Genomic DNA, 12,500 nt, shown 5'->3' with positions numbered 1-12,500 from the left:
CACTCGCGTGAACAAGAAACTGTCGAGCTTCACAGATGTCGTCGTTGGGTAGTTTTGGGTTTGTTTTACTACCATAGGAGGATTTTTGAACTGTAAATGCACTCAGCTGCAAAAAACCGCAAAACGAAGGCTGTGAGCTGCACTGTGCCTTTAAAAGACCCATTTAGTTGCAAGACCCCCTCTGTTTTGAGACTCCGTCTGGGTTAAGACCCTTTTGTTTTAAGTTCTTGTTTGTGAAGATTTGTTCTTCTGAAAGTATGTACACTTATCTTCATTTAAGACTCACTCAATTATAAGACCTGTTTAAAAACAAAAGGTTTTGGCGGTCTTAAACAGAGGTTTCCTTGTAGTAACTGTTCTGTGCCTTGCAGAAAAGCGAATCCTAAAGCGTGTTATTGGGTCTGTGGATTGCTATGAGGTTATCGTAATGGGTCCTTCGTCTGCGACATTATGCCCAAGTGTGGGTTGTGGACATGTTCGGTTGGGTGGTATGAAGTTGTTGCTAGGTGTCATCTGAACTTGTGTTCGCACAGAGTGACAAATGGTGAGAGAAGGAGCAGATAGACGGAAGTGGAGAGAGAGAGAGAGAGAGAGAGAGAGAGAGAGAGAGAGAGAGAGAGAGAGAGAGCACCCATTGCACACCGGTTGGACCGTACATAAGGTAACGTTAAACTATGCTTGTGCAACGTATGTGGGAGTATCACTTATAACCTCAGGGTATCTCTTATCCTGTTGCGCATCTATAGACTAGAGACAGCGCTGGTTAGACTAAAACATGGATCGGGAACTTCAGTACGTACTTAGGACTACCGCGGCTGTGCTTGCAAGTTTGGATAGTTCTTTCTTTCTCATTTGATCCGAGTTTTATCTGTCTCATTAAATGCCATTTTTCTACCTACTACACATATAGTTTTCCTAATTGATTCCCGAAGATAAGTTAGTTTCGCTTCCACGTTTCGGTTTTCACTAATTCAACATGGCCGGCGTCGGCAATGCATCTTTGATCATCATCTTCTTCCGAAGAGGACTGGGTTCTTGCGAACGTCTCAGAGTCCTGCGGTTGAGTCACTGTTACCGATAGTGGTTAGCTCCGGCAAACAGGGAGATTAAAAAGGTGGGGAGGTTTAAAACTATGCGGTACAGGGGAGAGTGCGTTCAAGGGCGGGCTCTCATGCCCGACTCAGCGACTGCACTGAGGAAACTGTGGCCGAGACGGGAGCGAAGGAGGGGCCTGCTTCGGCCGATGAACAAAGAAACTGTGATCGAACAAGTATGGTGTTACAAGGGGAAAGACCCGCAAAGTGAACTTAGTTGCCAAAGCCCGAAGTGTGACGACGGACTCGGTTTCCAGCAACTGTCCACCGACTCAGCGGCAAAATATGAGTTGACACGTCCGAGGTGAAAGGTAATAGTCTCTTCTTATTAGAATGAAGGTCATTGTTTATGACTAAAATACAGTAGAATCACATAATGCACGAAGGAATGGAACATGTACATGGAATAAGATTGTCCGTCCACTAAGACACATTCCTAAAGGTGGAACCAACATCCTGACGGCTATGCAGAGGAAGTGTTCTTTTTACCTTTTAAGAAATGCATTCAAATAAAACAAATAGGGAAATGCCCACTGAACAGAAACACCCAGGCTCCTGATTTTTGGTATGAATCCAAGTTGAGAGAGATCAGCTGAGCTAGGATTTTACATGGAATAAGATCATCCCTCCACTTGCATACAATGTATACAACCAGAAATGAAGATACAGTGTGCTTGATGTGGTGATATGATCAAGTGACATTTTGCTATGAATGTGTTTAAGCAACTAGTAGCTTCTTCAGCGTTAATTCATTAAACAATCACTCTTATTCTTAGCACATAGAGCACATTGAATGAGTGTGTGCATGTGTGTGTGTGTGTTTGTTATTGCAATGTAAGACCTTATAATATAAATATACACAAATTATAACACATGCTGGGATTCTAAATATGTTCTGTTTACTTGCAGGTCTCAGTTATTACCAAGCCCTGCCTCATTCTTCCCGCAACACTGACATGGTGCTGTTGTAGAACACAAGTAAGTCCTTTGATCATTTCCAAAATACACTAGTGCAATAGCTTGTGAGTGCAACTGGTGGTAATGAGAATATTTTACCACAAAAGGCTAAAGTACAAATAACAGATTTATTATGTTGGAAAAAGAAGTAAGCCAGAGCAAGTGATTAGTGTACCAGTTAGCTAGGGTGGATGTATTATATAATTACAATTTACAGTCAGCATAGAATGTTGAGGACAGTCTAGAATTTTTCTCGCCCTGTGAATTCAACTGCAAATCAGATGGCATGAAGAAATCAATGTTATATTATGCTCTGCATTGAGTGAACCATCTCCTGTCATTCTGAGTGACACATCTCTTTAACTGAAAAACATGCCAGTAATTAAATCCAGGCTACATGGGGATGGAAAATGACCCTGGCAATTTCAACCTCTGAATGATTGTGTCTTTGTGTAGCAGGATTATGGATCTTCACAAGCCTTAGTTCATTTGTCTGTACATGTGTATCATGTATGGCGGTATAAGTTAATACTATTAGTCAATTTCAAATAGCAGAGTTATTTTCAGAGCTTTCTAACTTCAAACCCTGTGGAATCTATAGTTTTTAATTTAAAGGGTATTTTGACTTTGACTCCAAGTTTCTTTCTTGCAAAGTCATTCTTTTCTCATTCAAGGGACTAAACCACTACATGTACTGATGACTGCCTGCATCAGGGTTATAATTTATGAAGAAGTCAAAATGCACAATATATCAGTTTACAATTTAAAGGCCCACTTGCCTTGTCACTACAGTATAATGTGGCTATGCTTTAACATGGAATCCCTCATCTTGGCCACATACAAAAAATTATATATTCAGTGACTGCTTGCTGTGGTGAGTTAAAATGTGTGATGAAATATTTTCACAAAAAGGTACCAGTGTTGTTAACAAAACTAATTCTTTAACAAACAAACAAAAACCACTCTGCACAGAGAGCATTCAAGCTGATCTATGTTGCTATTCGTCCAAGTAGAGGGATGATCTTATCCCAAGTAAAAGCCTGACAAGATCTGAGACTGTGAAGCAAAATGTTTTTACATGGTAAAGTAAGCCTTTAACGAGCAAGTATGTCTATTGCACTGGGTGTTTTATTATTATTGTATCATTTTTCTTTCAGGTAGTCTCTCTTTAAACTGACTTTCTACACCATGGTGTCTCTGGCAGTGTTATATTGGCAGAAGACAGTTGGAACTGGATTCCTCATTTAGATGGTAGGCATGTTTTGGGCTTTTGTGTTGCTTTGGTGTATGTGTGTGTGTGTGTGTCTGTTCTATACCAGAAATAAACACACTGTTTGCTTGCTGTGGTGAAATGACATTTTGTGATTTTTTTTTTAAATGAGCTAGTACAGTTGTAGCTTTTACAGCATTTATTCATAACACAATCGCACTTGGCGCAGAGAGCAACCAGACCGTTCATTGTGGGTATGTGAACAAGTTAAGAGATCATGTCTTATCCCATTTTAAAGCCTGACCAGATCTTAGACGGTGAGCCAAATTGTTTTCATGAGAAGGAATGTGCCTTTCAGAGAAATCTATTAACTACAGTATTACTTTACAAAACATATTTTAAGAAATGAAATGTGTTACAAGTAACAGCCATGGGGGTGATAGCCTGTAGGTGGAATAATAATCTTCAATTGCCCAGAAATGATTGTTATCTGGTCAAGAAATGCAAAGCATTTTGATGTTTGTGACGATTAGTTACTCTTTATCACGTTTGGTCCCTGATTTTGCTGTCCTTGTCTGCGTTGGGCAGGTGTGCGTCCATGATGTCATTGCTATTGAAAACTAATCTGTACTGCAAAGTAAATGTACCCGTACATGACGTACATGGCAGTTGTCAACCGGGGGCCAGCCATGACTGGGACTGATGTATCCACAGGCACTCGACACCAGGTGGGCGGGGCCAGTGGTTGGGGTGTGATTCCCTGCCTTACACCACCACAAAGTGTAGTATCAGCAGACAAGACTGAGCAGAACTTCTGCCCCCCCCCCCCCCCTCACCAATTGACCACTCAGTGCCATGTGCCTGCAGCTGTATCATAAACACTTTGTGACAATAGTTGTTACCTCCTTAGAACAGATCTTGTGATGCTCCTCAGTCAGTCAGTGTTTGATGGATGCTAACTGGTATACTTGACATAGTGTTCATATGAAAGTTTTATGTGTTGCAGCTCATCCAGATCACAGGTACACAAAGGAGCTGGTTACAGTGATAACATAGGCACATGGAACTGCTTATGGACTACTTTAGAAAGTGAGCGGTTACAACCAAGACTCTTCCGTCAGGAAGGTCTGCGGAAGGGTGCTTGATCTGTTTCCTCGGACAGGCTTTTCAAGACTAGGTAGGTTAAACCACATGATTGGGCTTTAATTATGAATGCACTTCAAAATTCACTCTATTTCATTATCTTGTACAACCCCCCGCGGGTTAGGGGGAAGAATTTACCCGATGCCCCCCAGCATGTCGTAAGAGGCGACTAACGGATTCTGTTTCTCCTTTTACCCTTGTTAAGTGTTTCTTGTATAGAATATAGTCAATGTTTGTAAAGATTTTAGTCAAGCAGTATGTAAGAAATGTTAAGTCCTTTGTACTGGAAACTTGCATTCTCCCAGTAAGGTAATATATTGTACTGCGTTGCAAGCCCCTGGAGCAATTTTTTGATTAGTGCTTTTGTGAACAAGAAACAATTAACAAATCTTCAATAGTACTGACCAAAGAAGAAGGTTTAATTGTGTGATCATGATTTGATACATATGCTTGACCCTGAAGATGTGTTTTATTTGTTTTGTTTCAGAACAAAGTTTGGTGAAGTAGAAGCTACCGCTGTAGGCTGGTGTAAGGCTGAAGAAGAACCTCTGACAAGTCAATTTTCAAGCAACTGAGCACGAACCCAGGTACAAGACACAGAGCTCTCTTTCTATCGGTCTGTTATTCATAGAATGACACTAACAGTGACACAAGTAAATAATCTGTATCATTGTCTTGACCTCTAGAAATTTGGTAGAGAATAAGATGACTGATAGTATTATTTTGATTATTTCATGGTCATTACAGTGGCCTCCACCCCTGCCCCTTTTAAGACACCCCAATCTAAGACTCCTTCCTATTAATGACCCTGTTTTCGCAGACTTCTTGTTCATAACATCTGTAAATTCACTCCCATTTTAAGACTTGCTCCATTTGGACTTGGACTGGGTGGCCGAGTGGTAACGCAATTGCGCTCGGAAGCGAGAGGTTGCGAGTTCGACCCTGGGTCAGGGCGTTAGCAATTTTCTCCCACCTTCCCTAACCTAGGTGGTGGGTTCAAGTGCTAGTCTTTCGGATGAGACGAAAAACCGAGGTCCCTTCATGTACACTACATTGGGGTGTGCACGTTAAAGATCTCACGATTGACAAAAGGGTCTTTCCTGGCAAAATTGTATAGGCATAGATAAAAATGTCCACCAAAATACCCGTGTGACTTGGAATAATAGGCCGTGAAAAGTAGGATATGCGCTGAAATGGCTGCGATCTTCTGGCCGATGTGAATGCGTGATGTATTGTGTAAAAAAAAATCCATCTCACACGGCATAAATAAATCCCTGCGCCTTGAATATGTGCACGATATAAATTGCATAAAATAAAAAGATAAAATAAATCCCTGCTCTTAGAACTGTACCCACGGAATACGCGCGATATAAACCTCATATTGATTGATTGATTTTAAGACCTGATTTTGCTTATTTTGGATTTCGAAAAAGAGAAAAACAAATTCCCACTCTGTACAGAATTAAGCCAGGTTCATGATTTTTGTATGGACCAAGTTGAGAGATGGCATTTGTATAGGCCTGACCAGATCTGAGATGTTGAATCTAATTGGTTACGAAGAAAGCATTGTGTCATTATAGGCACACTACTTCTCGTCACCGTCTCAGTTCTGGCCAGGCTTTAAGATAGGATAAGCTCATCCCTCAACTTTGTCACATATGAACAATCGACACACTGACTCTTGCTGTTGTGAGTTGACATTTTTTGATGAATTTATTTCTGGAAAAGGCACCATGCAGTGCTGTTTCAGGGGTGGGACTTTTCCGCGGATTTCCGCGGACACAACTTACGAATTCTGCTGGAGTAATCTATTTTTCCGCGTCACATTTCATTACAATATCTATGACTTGTTGACTGAATGATTTGGAGTGACGTGGAGATGAAACAGAACACTGGAGGCTTGAGAGTTAAATTGTGCTGACTGAAAACTCCTGATAACTAATAGTAATTTTGAGGGGGGGGGGGGGGGGGGGGGAGGTTGGGGAGTGTGGAGAATGTCTTTTTTGTCAGATTGCACAGATTTTAATGTACCATTTAACCAAAATTTGGGGTAACATGCCCCCGAACCCCCTGGAAAAAAGGGATTTCCTCCTTTTTCATCACAAGAGAGTCCCACCCCTGTGTTTACAGAATTCCTTGTTTAAAACTATCACTGTGCACAGAGGGAAGGGGGGGGGGGGGTGTATTTGACCACCCCTGCGTTTACAGAATTCCTTGTTTAAAACTATCACTATGCACAGAGGGAAGGAGGGGGGGGGGGGGGGGGTGTATTTGACCACCCCTGTGTTTACAGAATTCCTTGTTTAAAACTATCACTGTGCACAGAGGGAAGGGGGGGTGTATTTGACCACCCCTGTGTTTACAGAATTCCTTGTTTAAAACTATCACTGTGCACAGAGGGAAGGGGGGGGGGTGTATTTGACCACCCCTGTGTTTACAGAATTCCTTGTTTAAAACTATCACTGTTCACAGAGGGAAGGGGGGGGGGTGTATTTGACCACCCCTGTGTTTACAGAATTCCTTGTTTAAAACTATCACTGTGCACAGAGGGAAGGGGGGGGGGGGGGGGTGTATTTGACCACCCCTGTGTTTACAGCAGAATTCCTTGTTTAAAACTATCACTGTGCACAGAGGGAAGGGGGGGGGGGGTGTATTTGACCACCCCTGTGTTTACAGAATTCCTTGTTTAAAACTATCACTGTGCACAGAGGGAAAGGGGGGGGGGGTGTATTTGACCACCCCTGTGTTTACAGAATTCCTTGTTTAAAACTATCACTGTGCACAGAGGGAAGGGGGGGGGGTGTATTTGACCACCCCTGTGTTTACAGAATTCCTTGTTTGAAACTATCACTGTGCACAGAGGGAAGGGGGGGTGTATTTGACCACCCCTGTGTTTACAGAATTCCTTGTTTAAAACTATCACTGTGCACAGAGGGAAGGGGGGGGGGGGTGGGGTGTATTTGACCACCCCTGTGTTTACAGAATTCCTTGTTTAAAACAATCACTGTGCACAGAGGGAAGGGGGGGGGGGTGTATTTGACCACCCCTGTGTCTACAGAATTCCTTGTTTAAAACTATCACTGTGCACAGAGGGAAGGGGGGGGTGTATTTGACCACCCCTGTGTTTACAGAATTCCTTGTTTAAAACTATCACTGTGCACAGAGGGGGGGGGGGGGGGGTGTATGTGACCAAGTGAAGTGCATTGCTACATAATAAAATGAGCAAATCCGTCCCGTGAAGAAAACTTCTGCTTACTTAATTGTCAGATTTGCCAAGGCGTGTACATGAAATAAGATTATCATTCTAAATGCTGAATCAACATTCTGACTGTTTCCTATGAAACCAGGCTTGATTTTTGGTATGAATCCAAGTTAAGGGATAGCATGTGTAAAAGCAGAATTGTGTACAGAGGCAGCTTTGTGTTATTAAAGGCCGGCTGCTTTTCGTGAACACAGTTTGGCTCACATCTCACATCACCTGCCAGGCTTTTTAAAAAAAAATGTTTTACCATGGGATAAGACTATCCCTCCATTTAAGCACATACCAGCAATAAACACAGTGGTTACTTGTGATGAACTAGTGGCAAGACAAATGATTTAAGCATCACATAACCTTCCTAAGTGAAGTCAAGTTATGTGTCTGTGCCAGTGTGTGTGTGCATGTGTGTGTGTCAGCATAGAATGTTGAGGACAGTTCGATGGTAAATAACCCTGACAATTTTAGCCTATGATTGTGCCTACATTGTGGCAGGATTGGATGTGGATCTTCAAAAGCCTAAGTTAACAAAAAAGTATGTAAAAGTACATTTTGAATAGTAGTTTTTTTCTCAGAGGGAAGATATCACAAGATATGATCGTTCCACTGCATGTATGCCACATAACTAAAACAAAAATTAAATGTTATTTTAATCGTCTTTTGGGTAAAACAAATACACCATCAATATATTATAATAATGATCTTGCTTGTTTACAGATGGACAACAGCTACTGCCAGGACCAGGTTACGCATAAAGAAAACAGTCAACACTTGGCTGGTGCTGCAGCTTCTTTGATGTCTATTTTTTTTTTTTTTTTTAAAGACAGACAGCTACCAGCTCATTCAAGACCATAGCCCCATCTTACTCACGCAGAACAGACAGCCATCTTTCGCCTTTGCACAGAACACTGCTGTCTGAAGGTACACATCAAAAGGATAGGTTTTGCACCTACAGCGTGCGACTGTGGCTAGGGTAGGAAGAACAGACTCTGCAACACGTTCTGAGAGGGTGGCCTTTTCTTGCCACCCGTACCCCTGTGCAACAAGACTTGGCCAGAGAGCACACATCCAAATGCAAACACTGAACACTGAAGAGGAAGAAGAAGAAGAAGGTGCCCACACAGAAGGACATAAATCTACTTTAAGGGCACACAAGTTTACAGCAGTTTATTGAATTGTAGCAGATTATAGGGAGAAAATGAACAAGCTAAATAGGCTGTACAGTACTTCACTTGAACAATGTATAAAGTTCCCTGTATTAAGAACATTTACAGATCACAAGACATTGTGTTTTCTTTTGTTTACAATACAAATGTTTCATAATAAAAAGATGTGCACTAGGCAAGATCCTTAAAATGTAAAACTAGTAGTGTGACAATTTTGAATTGTTCAGAGATGGTTTTTCTTCAGTGGTAAATGTTTTAGCTTTTTTTATAAGATCCCGTTAGTGAAGCATACTATAAAACCTTGACCTTCCAAACTGTGTTAGCACCCTGGGCTGCGATCATTGTGTTGAGCTACTTAAAGGCACAGTGCAGCTTACAGCCTTCGTTTTGCGTTTTTTTTTGCAGCTGAGTGCATTTACAGTTCAAAAATCCTCCTATGGTAGTAAAACTACCCAACGACGACATCTGTGAAGCTCGACAGTTTCTTGTTCACGCGAGTGCATAAATTAACCTAGTTATTACGTGGTGTTTGGTCGGAGTTCGATTCAACTGAGTGATTCCGGCCTCCATTTTGTTTTATACAAACTCATGATGATGTCTGACATAGTTTGCTAGTGACGTGTCTTTTTGTGCATGATGTGGTGATCTACCTGATCTAAATTTAGATCCAAAAATAGGTCAAGACCAGCCGGGTCCGAGTACGAAATTGATTCGTAAAAAAATCGCAGTTCTTGACTCTTTGGGTGCAAGTCAATGAAACTTGGTAGTTCTTCTAATAGATAGCTGCCTGAGGTATGACTAAAAGCCCCAGGGGCTCCGTGCACCTGAATTTGACAAGTTCAGTACCTTCAGCAAGCGCAAGTACAGTAGAGAAGCGCTTGACACACTGAAAAAGGCCTACTACGAGCAAAAGAAAAAGAATCAGTGATGCATGTGCTTTTGATGTAATCTTCTTTGACATTATGATGACTACAAAAACTGACTGATGTGTTTTGTTTGTGAATGATGGATATATCAGGCATGGGAATTGTCCGCCGAACGGCGGATTTCCGCCGAATTTTTTTTTTTTGTTCCGCCGAAAATGCAAAAGTGTCCGCCGAAAAAATAAAGGGGGGAGGCACACAAAAAAAGCACCGGTTACTTTGGCCTTTGCGCAAAAGCCCGCGAAAACTGTCCGTACTTTGTTCACGCACTGCTACCGCCCGCCTCAGTTATTGAACTTTTATGTCTTGAAAGTAAACCAGATTGCACAGATTGTGTTACAAGTTACATTTTCCTGTTTGTCTCAAGAAGATCAATTTTTTTTACAAATTTAAACCATATAATACATGTATATATTTTTTTTCTTCAAAAAAGCAAAAATTGGTACATTTTTGTACTAAAAAATCTGATTCTAAAAACAGAATTTAATGGCAAACTTGGAGCTCAGATGACACCAGATTGCACCATCTGGGTTCTTTGGAGAAAATTTTTTTCCGGGGGGGCATGCCCCCGGACCCCCCTAGTAAGGCTAGGCGCTTCGCGCCGTCGACTTGATGCTTCGCGTCTTCAGTTATAAATTTTCCGCCTTTTATACAATTTTCAATTCCCATGCCTGATATATGTGCATGATTGCGTTTCGCAGACACAGTTGTCATGTGCGTTGTAATTGGCGACGAATGCTGGATGATTACTATTTTTGTACCAGGATTACTATTTTTGGGGCTGAGCATTACTCCAAAACACTTATGGGGGTAAACAGGTCTGCAGCACAACTACAAATGTAGAAATGTCGTCTGCATTTTGTATATTTTAAAAGGTTATTTTTGTGCACAGAACATACATCTGCAGGGAGGTTTGGAGGGTGAAGTTAGGATCTGTTAGGAGGCATACAGCATCACACTCATTTTGTGTGTGTGTATTTTGTGTTGACAGATAAGACACTGTCATTCCAGCAGAAACCTGTGATGATGCACATTTTATTGAAGTGACCAGCTGAAATTGTATGTACGTTGTTATGAAATTGACAAATGATCCCTGCTTTGCAATCCTGGGTTAATGATATTGCCAAAATTAAAACGTGGAGGAAAAAGTGAGTGTAAACCTATTCTTGTGGTGGTGGTGGTGGTGGTGTGTGTGTGTGTGTGTGTCTGGTTAGTGTGTGTTTGAGTGTGTGTTAAACAAACAACGACAAACAACACCAAACCTACATCAAACAAGCACAACAAAAACAAAATACACAAAAAAATGGCAAAAATCAGAATATCAACTGAGAAAAAAAACCGTGGCTGAATGCAATACTTATTATAACTTAAAAAGTAAAAGTGTGCGTGTGGATGTGTGCGTATGTTTGAGTGTTTTAAACAAACAACAAACCTAAATTAAAGAAGCACAACAAACAAACAAAAAACCTGGCAAAGTTCTGAACATTAACACAATGCTGCTGTCTGCTTTGAGGGGAGGAATAAAATGACTGAAGCCGGACTGCCGAGAGGAGGAAGGAGGGGGAAAAGAACACGCAGACATGAAAACACACACACAACTCCATGACAGATAAACTGCTTATGTTCAAAAATCAAGAATATTTAAGCGTGCACACACGCACGCGCACACACACACACACACACACACACACACACACACACACACACACACACACAGACTCTCCTCGTGAAAGTAAAGGTAAACTCGAACTTGAAGGTAAGTATAAATGTTTGATATGGAAGAAACCTGTGATAAAAGTCTTTGTATAAATCATCGGTACCAACAAAATTCAGTTGCCACAACGCGTAAAAAGGACATACTGTAGTTTCAAATTAGTAACAATCTAAGCCATTTTAATCAGCACTGGTGTCCGGCAAGCACTAACAGATACAACAGCACGTGTATGCATCTTGAAGTAATAAGACCTTGAAGTAGGCCTAGAGTTTACACTATGCATTATGTAATGCTTTAATTCAGCTGCCTAACTGTGGAACTTTGCAAATGTGTGAGGACCGTTTCACAAAACACCCTCTCAGTTATTTACACAAATCAGTTCCAGAATGTGCGTGTTCCTTTTCCGTCTCTACAAATTAATGTTATCTGAGGGAAAAACGAATCATTGTCGCTTCCGCCCTCAGTTATAATTGCCTGAGCATAATAGGAAATGCAACAGGTGTAGTCTTCCGCCTGATTTTTAGTCAAGATATTTCGACACAGAATGTTTCTTTCTTTTTTCTTTGTATGTTCACAAGCTCACATACAATCATTTATGCAACACTGACAATAAGACCAGACCAGAGTTGTGATTGAAATGGGCAGTTTATTTAATAAAGCTCCAGAAGAATGAATAAAAATACATGACAAAATAAGGTGGTCCCGCTGTACAAAGCCGGTTACCAAACACACACACACACCAACACACACAAACACACACACTCACGCACGCACACACACACACACACACACACATGACACAAACACACAACAACACACCCACACACACACACACACCACACACACACACACACACAGAGAACATTGTACAACTTACTGTCACATTCAAGCGGGAACACCAAACAAAAACGTATCATCAAATGAAACAACATTTAAGTGGTCAACTGAGCAGATGACCACAAACCACACTTGAAATCTTCACATTTTAACACTTTCTCCTGTATCCACAAAAGTCATTTATGCTGACAAGATAATGA

General features: G+C 41.2%; 1 protein-coding gene and 1 long non-coding RNA gene across 2 annotated transcripts in view; both read left to right on the top strand.

Moving 5' to 3' along the window:
• LOC138953195 (uncharacterized) overlaps nt 1-12,500 on the top strand; it is a gene marked incomplete in the record, with an annotated part of 247,254 nt that overhangs the window by 64,152 nt on the left and 170,602 nt on the right.
• Nucleotides 581-9,808, top strand: LOC138953196 (uncharacterized). Its single transcript, XR_011451508.1, has 6 exons — nt 581-1,405; nt 2,004-2,072; nt 3,209-3,302; nt 4,268-4,438; nt 4,892-4,991; nt 8,378-9,808. It is a non-coding gene; the product is annotated as an uncharacterized lncRNA (long non-coding RNA).

Source organism: Littorina saxatilis, linkage group LG17, assembly GCF_037325665.1.
Source record: "Littorina saxatilis isolate snail1 linkage group LG17, US_GU_Lsax_2.0, whole genome shotgun sequence".
NCBI lineage: Eukaryota > Metazoa > Mollusca > Gastropoda > Littorinimorpha > Littorinidae > Littorina > Littorina saxatilis.
This window is presented reverse-complemented; position numbering and strand designations above follow the sequence as displayed.